We start from the raw sequence: 12,628 nt of genomic DNA on the forward strand, positions 1-12,628 counted from the left end.
GAGCCCAAATGAGCAGTGCTGTCGCTGATCGTAAGAAAACCACCCAATGCCTATTTAACTATAGTTGAAGCCGTCCAGAAAAAATAAGCAATGACTTGACTTTAACTCATTTTAATGTTTTCCTAATTTTGATATCTTTATGCTTTTAAGAGTTTTTTTTTCGGCTAGATAGAAAAAGTCCATGACTGAAAATATCTTTCCGGGTTGTTCAAGAGTGACCAAAATACAACGGTGGTTTTTTAAGCTTCGTTTGTCTTCTAATTTCGTTTCGAATGATTTCAAGAAAATTTTGAAAAAGGGAGAAATCCCAGAAAATGGTTGAAATAGCTTGATGGCTTTTCAATTAATTTTTTTCAATTGTTTGTAATGTTATGTTATTTTTACGTAAAAATAAGATTAAAACTGATCTCTGTATCATACACAATTTAATATTTTACATATGCTTATTCCTTTGTTTTTTTTTTGATTTGCCGGTGTTTATTTTGTAAATTGTGTTTCCAGTGTTACAAGATTTCAGGCCAGTTGTCACAATTTTTCGTCTTTTTATATAGTTTTTGGCTTTTTACTAATCAGTTAGTTAATCCCCAACGACCAAAGTTTACCTTGCTAATAATCAGATCTGACCTGTATATTGACCAGACACTTCCTTAAAATTTTCAAAGTTACACTTTAGTTCGCTGATGATCATATTTTATCCAAGACTTCACCAGCAGCCTCCTCTATGTAAATAAAATTGCATTTCTGCACCCCCCCCCCCCCGTACTTTCGTACTTTTTAAATGGTCTGATTATTATTGAGCACCTCAAACTGGGAATTGAAGAAGATGCGAACACACTGGTTGGATTTTGTCATATCGGTTCTTAGACATAATATAATTTCCAGAATTTAAAACGAAAAATAATTCACATGTGCCGTTGTCAGCTTATGTTTTTTTCAATTTTCAATTAATGAATTATAAATTTTTTTTAAATAAAAGAAGTTTTATATCTTTTTTACGTAATTCTTACAAAAAAAAACAAAGAAAAATGTTTGAATCCTTTTTTTCAGTTTTCATCTGCAAAGATGGAACAAAATAGTGTCACTTGGCAATATGGAGATACTGAAATCAAAGTTTTTTGTTATAATAACAAAGATAACAATAATAAACAAATGAATTAAAAGTTTGTGCGTGACCTAAATTTTCTGGACAGTAGTAAGAAAGTGTTGTAACTCGCTTTTATAGAAAGAGACAAAAATTCTTCTTTACGATACTTAACTAAAACAAAGCAATTACAAATCCTTAAAATTAAAACATTAAGAATTTCTATTACGTTGCTTTTGTATATACCTAATGATCTAATACGAACGCACTCCTACGAACTTTTCTATATACTATCAACAACTTATACGTCTAGTGATTGTAACACGTTCTTTTGCTTTGAACTTGATAATACTCTTTATGTAATGAAACGAAGAATGCACTAAGCGTGCATAAGCCAGAATAATACGTGAAAGCATCAATGGTTACAAACAATCAATAAATAGAATCGTCAGAAAATATCTAACGCGCATGATTCTGGACTTTGTTATAGCAAAAAAATGAATAAATTCTGAAAAAAATCCAAAAAGGATTTTTTTCAAGAGGGCAACACAGGACCAAATTACACAATCCAGCGTATAAATAAGGTCTCTACAAAGGTTTTTAATATGACCGCAATCGGCTTTTTCATAAATGAGCGTGATCAAGCTCACTAATTTAATTGGTCTAGTCAGGTTTTCATCATTGACTTCAAAATTAAACAAAAATCTTTTCGTGGGTCTTTTCCTCATGGAAATCAATGCATATGGTCTTTTCAGCGCTCAATTCATGGAAAATTCTTTTCATGCGAATTGTGTAAGGTTTACAAAATAGCCGAGAAAAACAGAAAATATGTAGACAGGTATTTTCTGAAAGGGCTCGGTAATTTGTTTAACTATAACCGTGGAAACATTTGAAAATTGGAAGTAATGGCTTCCAAAATTCAAATACTTTTTTAAGAGTTTATTTCAATTTTACTTTTCTTAATAATTCATGTTCTGCTGAATCTGTAATTATAGGAAAACTAAAAGACGAACCAATAAAAAAACAAATACTCAGTTTAAAAAGTCCTCAATTTTATTTTGTTTTTAATAAAAAAACAGAAACCAAGTTTTAATGATTTTTTAATGCACATTTTGTCTCCAAACAAATTTTACCTCTCGTTGTAAAATAAAAAAATAATAAGAAATTTGAGCGTAGAAAATTATTTTAAATTTAATCTATACTAGTGGATACTTTGTCATCATCATGCGCGTCATCTTAAAATCCGGGCGCAAATGTACGCACTAATTCAATTTTTTCAAAATATGTTATACTTTCAAACCATAGCTTTGCTAGTTTTATAAATATGTATGTTTCTCATAAACGTTCATGATTAAACGAACTTAGTTTTAACAGCATGTTTAAGTATTTATAAGTTATGTGTGCAAAACTAGGCTGGAAGGAGGGCTAGCTGAAAAAAATCCATTAAAAATACTGTTAATGTTATGTAAATTTATAAATGTACTTATATGAGCGCAGCTTTGGTTTTTGAAAGTATCAGGTAGTTAAAAATTTTTCGTTGCATATGACGTAAGCATCAATTTAAATTTTTGAGTTTCATTTTCAGTTTTATCGGCAACAAAAGGGGTTCGATATGTTAAGTTTTATACGAAACTAAAAAAACCTTTAATATTCCAAGACACTCTTGTTGCGAGCAAATGCGAAAATCGCTGTTGCAATTCCTTAAAAAAAGAATTCAGGGTTCATAAAACAATGACTATATAGAGTAAGGGGGCTCTAGCTGAACCGATTCTAAGGCTTTTTCTGCTAGCACCCCTCGCCCCTTACTTTGCAACCCAAGTTATACGTGTTTAAGGAGAAAAGTAAGTTAAGCAAATTTATACATTAATGTATATTAAAATTTTGCATTTAATGAAAGCTAGTACAGCTATGGCTTGAAAGTATTAAAAAATTCAACAAAAAATTGGCGCTTATAACGTAATCAACCAAGCAATTTCGGTATTGTATCATTTGTGGTGCTATCAGGCTATCTAAAATAAGTGCCTCTGATTTTAGAAACTAATCAAATAGCGCTTTCACTCTACCAAGACACATTCGTTTGAGTGGTGCTCAAAAATTGCTCTTACAAATAATTACCACATAACAACTCAACTTGTGCTTAATGTGTTTATGTTAAACAGATTCGAACTGAATTAGCACAAATGCTAATTCAATCTTGTTCACTTTAATATACTCAACTATTCTAACCCCTCATGCTTGGCTAAATTTGATGTTAATTAACAAAAACTTATCAATTCATATTTGCAATTACCTTACATAGAGAACTAATTAGAAATAGGGGTTGAACTCTTAAGTTATGCATGTGGCTCTGTGAATAAAACCGTCGTTTATTAGTAAATACAGACCAACAGTTTAAAAACACTAACACGGAAAGATATTCACAGACCTTAAACATTGATTTTTTCAAGGCATTTCACGACATTTCAGCAATCTAGCATTGACTTTTCAACGCATTTAGACATTCCTGGCCGATAGAAATATTAATTAATTCAGATATAAGCTGTGCTTGAATCTCTGTGACCGCTAAGTTCATATGTGTGTATGCGTGTGTGTTTGTGTGTCGAATATGTTAATAAATGGGGAAAGCGGTGCACATAACCCACCATCAAATGAACCAAGAACAATAGCTAAAAATAGTTTTTACAAGCTTGTAACGCTTTAGATTGTCTAACTGTATCAATCTTGTCTACAAGTTTGCCTACTTTTAGCCAATATCTGACTTCATCTATCCAAAAGTTGTTGATTTGTTCCTCGAGATAAGTTTCCTTATCAAGATTCTTGTTCTTTGCCAAAAACTGCAGCCCTAGCTATAAGGTCTAATGTGACGGTGTGGACATCTTCTTCTGAGATGTGTTCAAATGTTTCTGGTTCAATAATTTTCTATTTTTGGACGTCTTTTACAATCGTTTGCAGGTTTCAACTATTATTTCACTAAATTTTCCAAAATAATTTCTACAAGTTCTAGCTGGTCCTGGTCGTCATAGCTTTCTTCGCTATCAGTTATTTCAATTATTTCTTCTATTTTTGAGAAACAATGTTTATTTTTATCCTCATTCAGTACTGACGTTGATTTATTTGAGTATTGCAGCAAACACAACCGGTAAAACTGTGAATAGCGTCACAGTGTCCATCTATGTAGTCTGGTGTATCATAGACACTACAGTTTTGACCTTCAGTGTATATATTTTGCAAGTTTATAATTTGAAACTTGTAACAACTATTTGATATTTGAGGAAAAAGATGCGACATTTTTCCGCATCGTCACCTAAGGAAAAAGAGTGGTGTATGATCACAATGATGTAAATGTAAATGTTATACATGAAGTGGGAAGTGGACGACATGAAGTTCATTTGTTTGTAGTGCAGGCATTATACCGCATAATTTTCAACGTTGAGGGGACATATTTTGTTCCGCTTCATCAAATACTCTCGAATAGCTTTTCTATAAGGGAAATTATGTAAACACAACCTGTTCTTATGTTTGATGAATCAGAACGCATATAAAAGGGAGTAGTCAGTAGAGGGAAACGCATTAGAAATGTCATGGCAAAATCTAATCTACCGTTTGCAACCAAACATCAAAAGATTCCACTTCATTGTCTTTGCATCTGTCAATTTTGAGCGTTCACCCGTTGCCCATTTCAATTTATAGTGACCAACAATTCAATTATAAAATCAAATCGAATCTGTATTACTTCTATACCCAATGTATACTGTCAAGAGTTTCTTAAGTTCAACTGCGTGTCTTATAACTTTTCAGTAGACGTCAAATACTATAAGGCTAATTGCAATCTGCTGATTTTATTAAATCAAAAATCAGACGCTCAAAAGCTTTCTTAGTCGTAAACAACTTTAACTCCAAAACCAACTTCAGTCCACTGGACATTCAGTTTTAATGAAATTAATTGTTTTCAACAAGACAAAATTGTATTGCAGTTGTAGTTTATTTTCACCAGATATAAAAAACGGCTTGTTCGATATACTAATGCTTGCTCATACTAAAGAAATTCTTATACTCAAAAGTTTTAGAACTTCGACCCTTAACTTATTTTAAGTGAAGTAATACGAATTTTTGTTGTTTTTGACACGAGAACTTTCAACGGTTGAAAGTCATTCTTTTCATTGTTATCACGCTTATGTGCAACAATTTCCAACGCATTTGATGTGAAAAGGCTTTATGTCCTTCAATCCACCATATAGAGCTTATATTGATCATTCCTAATAATATTGTTATAAGACTTTTTCCTAAAAATGTTATTTCTTCAAGGTCCTCATTGAAAACATGGTTAGGACGAGATGTTGATATTGAATGTTTTAGAGAAGATTGCATGCTTACTATTCATATCTTTTTAGATCTGTATCGATAAGTTTCTATGCATCAATTATTTTTTAACAGTAATGGGAATTCTCTAGCTAATTTTGAGTTTCAATTCAACGTTAAGTAGAATTAATCATTTCTTAAATTTTATTCAAAAAGACAGAATAACTTAGAATATTTTTTAGAATAGCGTCACAGTGTCCATCTATGTAGTCTGGTGTATCATCTACACTACAGTTTTGAACTTCAGTGTAAATAATTTGCAAGTTTTTAATTTGAAACTTTTGACAACTATTTGATATTTGTCAAAAGTAAAAAGAGTGGTGCATGAGCACAATGATGTAAATGTAAATGTTATACATGAGGTGGGAGGTGGACGACATGAAGTTCATTTGTTTGTAGTGCAGGCATTATACCACATAATTTTCAACGTTGAGGGGATATATTTTGTTCCGCTTCATCAAATACTCTCGAATATTTTTTCTATAATGAAAATTCTGATTACACAACCTGCTCCTATGTTTGATAGATCAGAACGCATACAAAAGGGAGTAGTCAGTAGAAGGAAATGCATTAGAAACGTCATGACAAAATCTAATCTACCGTTTGCAACAAAACATCAAAAGATTCCACTTCATTGGTTATGCATCTGTCATTTTTGATTATTCACCCATTGCCCATTTCAATTTATAGTGACCAACAGTTCAATTATATAATCAAATCGAATCTGTATTACTCCAATACCCAAGGTGCTGTCAAGAGTTTCTTATTTTCAACTGAGTGTCTTATAATTCTTCAGTAGACTTCAAATACTATAGGGTTAATTTCAATCTGCTGATTTTATTTAATCAAAAATTAGAAGCTCAAAAACTTTCTTAGATGTAAACAACTTTAACTCCAAAACCAACTTCAGTCCACTGGACATTCAGTTTTAATGAAATTATTTGTTTTCAACAAGACATAATTGTATTGCAGTTGTAGTGTAATTCAACCAGATATAAAAAACGGCTTGTTCAATATACTAATGCTTGCCCATACTAAAAAAATTCTTAACCTCAAAAATTTTAGAACTTCGACCCCTAACTTATTTTAAGTGAAGTAATACGAATTTTTGTTGTTTTTAACACAAGAATTTTCAACGGTTGAAAGTCATTCTTTTCATTGTTATCCGACCTATGTGCAGTAATTTCCAACGCATTTGATGTGAAAAGGCTTTATGTCCTTCAATCCACCATATAGAGCTTATATTGATCATTCCTAATAATATTGTTATAAGACTTTTTCCTAAAAATGTTATTTCTTCAAGGTCCTCATTGAAAACATGGTTAGGACGAGATGTTGATATTGAATGTTTTAGAGAAGATTGCATGCTTACTATTCATATCATTTTAGATCTGTATCGATAAGTTTCTATGCATCAATTATATTTAACAGTATTGGCAATTCTCTAACTAATTTTGAGTTTCAATTCAACGTTAAGTAGAATTAATCAATTCATAAAATTTATTCAAAAAGACAGAATAATTTAGAATATTTTTTCTTTGAACTACTGTTTTAAAGTTCTTTACAGACATATTGCTACTGAAAGATTCTCTTGTCTGAAGATAAAACTCTTATAACCTCAATGCCCTTTTAACGCTTAAATATTGTAAAAATAAGCTGAATGAAAATTTTTTTTCTGTAAAAATTGATGTTATGATTTGATACCAATAAAAATGGATGAGATATACTGAAATCTGCAAAGGTCAGTAACAAGACTTGATAATTTTCTGCTATTTAATTGAGAAAATGTTTTTAGTGCTTAGGTTTCAAACCTCATTGGACAAATTCAATCCAACACGTGAACTTTAAGTAACACTTTCTATGTATTTCTGATAAACTTCAATTTGCAATCGAAACAGAGATTACCATCATTACGTAATATTATAGAGCCACTTTGTGATTACAAAACTAGCAGTCAAATTTCTGTTGAGACTGTTATTTCCTTCCGATAGGATACTAAAGCAGCGTGTGTCCGCAACTAAAAAATGAGCTTGCAAGCACATCCGCTGAAAACTTTTTACCTCAGAATGCACTCATGTATCGTTCCCTTTACTCATATCTCAATTAATAGATATAAATTTTGGATGAGAATATTTTGTGACAAATTTTTAATCAAGAATTTATAAGTTATAAAACCTTATCTGAGAACAAATTTGGAATTGATGTAACTCCAAATTAACATACCTTAACTTCTATCTAGGTTAGCTAGAATATAAATAAAACTTAGAATAATTTGACTTGTGCTATTTTGTGCTGCTTCAAGGTTGTTCACCTTAAATGAGTTGACTATTTTATCTTTTCAAGCTCGGTTCACAATTAATGTTGTTTAACGAAAACCTATTCATTCATCGTTGCTTTTAAGTTTCTTTTGTGCTCAAATATATACCAAGAGTAGAACTAGAGGTAGAAATCTCAAGTTATTCTTGGGATCCCGGGTTTAACCCCGTCGTTTAAATATCTGTTGTACGGACCAGTAGAGAATTTTTCTGCACCAGCTGTTTATGAGAGCTATTTTTTAAGATCATTGCGTAGCATTTATTTGGCAAACGAAACCCCTAGTGCATCAAATATAGTTGATGCTTTCAGTTCATAGATATCGGCTTAAATTATCATGAGAACGCTAAATTGTTAGTACCAGAACACATTCATAGGAGCCAGAGGTACAAATAGCCCTTATATAGGTACGCAAAACTTTTTGACATAACTTTGCTCTTACTTGCATAAGAACTTCACAATGTGCTCTATAAATACTCCAGTATACGAATTTTTCGAGAATTTTTCTGAGTCTGTTCAGCAACGCGACTGGTCTGTAATTGTCTACAATTTTTGGATCTGCTTTTTTTGAAATGGGGTTACACAAGCAACATTTCAAATTCTTGGAATTTCCCTGATTCGTATGTTCGAGATGCAAAAATTTGTCAGTGTTGAGTTTTAAGTTGAAATATATTCAATACTGAAGTTTGATTTTGACAAAAAACTGAATTGAAAAAATCATTCAACAAATTTGCTTTTTCGAATATATCAGATCATTTGACATTTCCCCGCACCATCAATTTAGGAAGGGATGAGAACTGTTTCAAGGTTTTAAGGTGCTTAAAAATAGAATGAGTGTTGCGCGCTTGCATTAGCTTTCCTTGATAGTTTCCTTTTTCTTAAGCAGCAGAATCAGTCACTTCCTTTTTAGATTTTAACACAAGTTGTTTTTGGTAACTAGTGGGACGTCGAGTCAAAAATTCTATTTGAGTTTTCAACCTTTTTCGCGAGAGTTGAAGTAAACGCTTTCATCCAAGGTGGAAGGGATTGTCGATGCTCTTTTCGTAGCAGTACAAAAAGTTTACGACTAATGAAGGCAAAGAGTAGAGTTCTTCGCTTGTGTTTTCAATGTTAGTGAAACATTTGGTTTGGAATGAGTTTGACGACAAATAATAATTTATATCATTGAAATCAGCACATCCGAAGCTGTGAAATACTTCAATCACTGGTTTTACAACTTGAACGGGACATCCAACCGAAGGTTGAATTGCTTGGTGGTCCGAGCAATCATAGACAAATAAGACATTTTGGCTGGGGCCTGCAGTGGCTGCACAGTTTTTGTAAAAATTCGTATCAAGAACGTTGTGCTTGCAGGTTGGGAAACATATGGCTTGGCAGAGCAATTGGTTGTCAAAAATCTCTAAAAATTCCCGTTCATATGTGTCCGTGCTACTCATTGTGAGCCAATTTTTTTCTGGGAAACTTAGGTCTCCTTAAACTAGCAGGGGTTTGTTTTTCGGGAGCTTCTCGAAGAGCAACTTAAAATCTTCTGCTTCGTATCGAAAGGAGTTTTGCTTTGGAGGATTTTAAAAAGAAGTTTCACAGAACGAGCGACGCACGACCCCGGCAGATTGGTGGTGAAATGACCCCGGTAATTTTGACCGCAAGAAGACTACCTCCATTGCTATTCCTTTCATCGTGGCTCGGCCGATCCGCACGAGAAACACAATAATCTTTTATCATTTTTTCAGAGCTTTGGATTTTTCGTTTAATCATGTTTCGCACAAAAATATGATATTGAAATAATTTAAGAAAAAGGCCTTTGCTAACTTTGCTCTTCATTCAACATTTTCTAAACTTCGTGTATTGAGCTGGAGGATGTTCAAGAATCATAGTCAAGCTTGAGGCTGACCAGGTTGTACAGATCAAGATTCTTCAGTCTTAGTTTTTCTCTGGGAACATCTTCATTAAGCAACTCTCTTCTTTTACTTCAGTGCTTGGTTTTCTCTAAAGGCTTCATCTTTGGACAAAGCTGAAAGTAAAAAAAATCGTTCTCTTTTAAAGTTTCACGTTTGTCTCTACATCTAGACAACACCAATCTGGCATCGGTCTTGTTTGAGAATGTTACTCAAATGGTCCTCGGTTTTTCCCTGTCTTTATCAAATTTTCCCGATCGCTTAATGTCTCTAATTTCGGGTTTCACGTCAATTAGCTTCGAGACTTCTTTCACTTTTCAGTAGTGGGGACAAAGTTTTCATTGTTTGACTTCGCAGGTTCTTCTTTGACCCCTTGTATGCGAAAGCATAACTTTAGATTGTCGTGCAACTTTGCTTTCATTTGCGGTTTCACTATATTCTCAAACTTTCCTGTAGATGTCTCTACAGTTACAACAGCCAAATAGGTCTGCTCGATCTTCTTTCAAGTCTTCTTCGTTGCATTTCCGATTTTATCATCAACAAAATTGGTCAGTCTCTGCTCAATATTTTTCAACTTTTCGACGACATGAAAATCTTTTGTTTGTAGTGCAGGCATTATACCACATAATTTTCAACGTTGAGGGGACATATTTTGTTCCGCTTCATCAAATACTCTCGAATATTTTTTCTATAATGAAAATTCTGATTACAAAACCTGCTCCTATGTTTGATGAATCAGAACGCATATAAAAGGGAGTAGTCAGTAGAAGGAAATGCATTAGAAACGTCATGACAAAATCTAATCTACCAATTGCAACAAAACATCAAAAGGCTCCACTTCATTGGTTATGCATCTGTCATTTTTGATTATTCACCCATTGCCCATTTCAATTTATAGTGACCAACAGTTCAATTATATAATCAAATCGAATCTGTATTACTCCAATACCCAAGGTGCTGTCAAGAGTTTCTTATTTTCAACTGAGTGTCTTATAATTTTTCAGTAGACTTCAAATACTATAGGGCTAATTTCAATCTGCTGATTTTATTTAATCAAAAATTAGGAGCTCAAAAAATTTCTTGGACGTAAACAACTTTAACTCCAAAACCAACTTCACCCACTGGACATTCAGTTTTAATGAAATTATTTGTTTTCAACAAGACAAGATTGTATTGTAGTTGTAGTGTACTTCCACCAGATCTAAAAAAAAGGCTTGTTCGATATACTAATGCCTGCTCATGCTAAAGAAATCCTTAACCTCAATAATTTAGAACTTCGATCCCTAACTTATTTTAAGTGAAGTAATAAGAATTTTTGTTGTTTTTGACACGAGAACTTTCAACGGTTGAAAGTCATTCTTTTCATTGTTATCACGCTTATGTGCAACAATTTCCAACGCATTTGATGTGAAAAGGCTTTATGTCCTTCAATCCACCATATAGAGCTTATATTGATCATTCCTAATAATATTGTTATAAGATTTTTTCCTAATAATGTTATTTCTTCAAGGTCCTCAATGAAAACATGGTTAGGATGAGATGTTGGTATTGAATGTTTTAGAGAAGGTTGCATGCTTACTATTCAATTCATTTTAGATCTGTATCGATAAGTTTCTATGCATCAATTATATTTAACAGTATTGGCAATTCTCTAACTAATTTTGAGTTTCAATTCAACGTTAAGTAGAATTAATCAATTCATAAAATTTATTCAAAAAGACAGAATAATTTAGAATATTTTTTCTTTGAACTACTGTTTTAAAGTTCTTTACAGACATATTGCTACTGAAAGATTCTCTTGTCTGAAGATAAAACTCTTATAACCTCAATGCCCTTTTAACGCTTAAATATTGTAAAAATAAGCTGAATGAAAATTTTTTTCTGTAAAAATTGATGTTATGATTTGATACCAATAAAAATGGATGAGATATACTGAAATCTGCAAAGGTCAGTAACAAAACTTGATAATTTTCTGCTATTTAATTGAGAAAATGTTTTTAGTGCTTAGGTTTCAAACCTCATTGGACAAATTCAATCCAACACGTGAACTTTAAGTAACACTTTCTATGTATTTCTGATAAACTTCAATTTGCAATCGAAACAGAGATTACCATCATTACGTAATATTATAGAGCCACTTTGTGATTACAAAACTAGCAGTCAAATTTCTGTTGAGACTGTTATTTCCTTCCGATAGGATACTAAAGCAGCGTGTGTCCGCAACTAAAAAATGAGCTTGCAAGCACATCCGCTGAAAACTTTTTACCTCAGAATGCACTCATGTATCGTTCCCTTTACTCATATCTCAATTAATAGATATAAATTTTGGATGAGAATATTTTGTGACAAATTTTTAATCAAGAATTTATAAGTTATAAAACCTTATCTGAGAACAAATTTGGAATTGATGTAACTCCAAATTAACATACCTTAACTTCTATCTAGGTTAGCTAGAATATAAATAAAACTTAGAATAATTTGACTTGTGCTATTTTGTGCTGCTTCAAGGTTGTTCACCTTAAATGAGTTGACTATTTTATCTTTTCAAGCTCGGTTCACAATTAATGTTGTTTAACGAAAACCTATTCATTCATCGTTGCTTTTAAGTTTCTTTTGTGCTCAAATATATACCAAGAGTAGAACTAGAGGTAGAAATCTCAAGTTATTCTTGGGATCCCGGGTTTAACCCCGTCGTTTAAATATCTGTTGTACGGACCAGTAGAGAATTTTTCTGCACCAGCTGTTTATGAGAGCTATTTTTTAAGATCATTGCGTAGCATTTATTTGGCAAACGAAACCCCTAGTGCATCAAATATAGTTGATGCTTTCAGTTCATAGATATCGGCTTAAATTATCATGAGAACGCTAAATTGTTAGTACCAGAACACATTCATAGGAGCCAGAGGTACAAATAGCCCTTATATAGGTACGCAAAACTTTTTGACATAACTATGCTCTTACTTGCATAAGAACTTCACAA

The 12,628-nt window shown here is 32.4% G+C and overlaps 1 protein-coding gene across 1 annotated transcript in view; it reads right to left on the minus strand.

Annotated features, from left to right (window-relative positions):
* Positions 1 to 12,628, minus strand: part of LOC142347905 (uncharacterized) — a 522,468-nt gene that overhangs the window by 330,379 nt on the left and 179,461 nt on the right. The gene's annotated exons all lie outside the window — the stretch shown is intronic.

Source organism: Convolutriloba macropyga, chromosome 10 (assembly GCF_964194025.1).
Source record: "Convolutriloba macropyga chromosome 10, txConMacr16.3, whole genome shotgun sequence".
Lineage (NCBI taxonomy): Eukaryota > Metazoa > Xenacoelomorpha > Acoela > Convolutidae > Convolutriloba > Convolutriloba macropyga.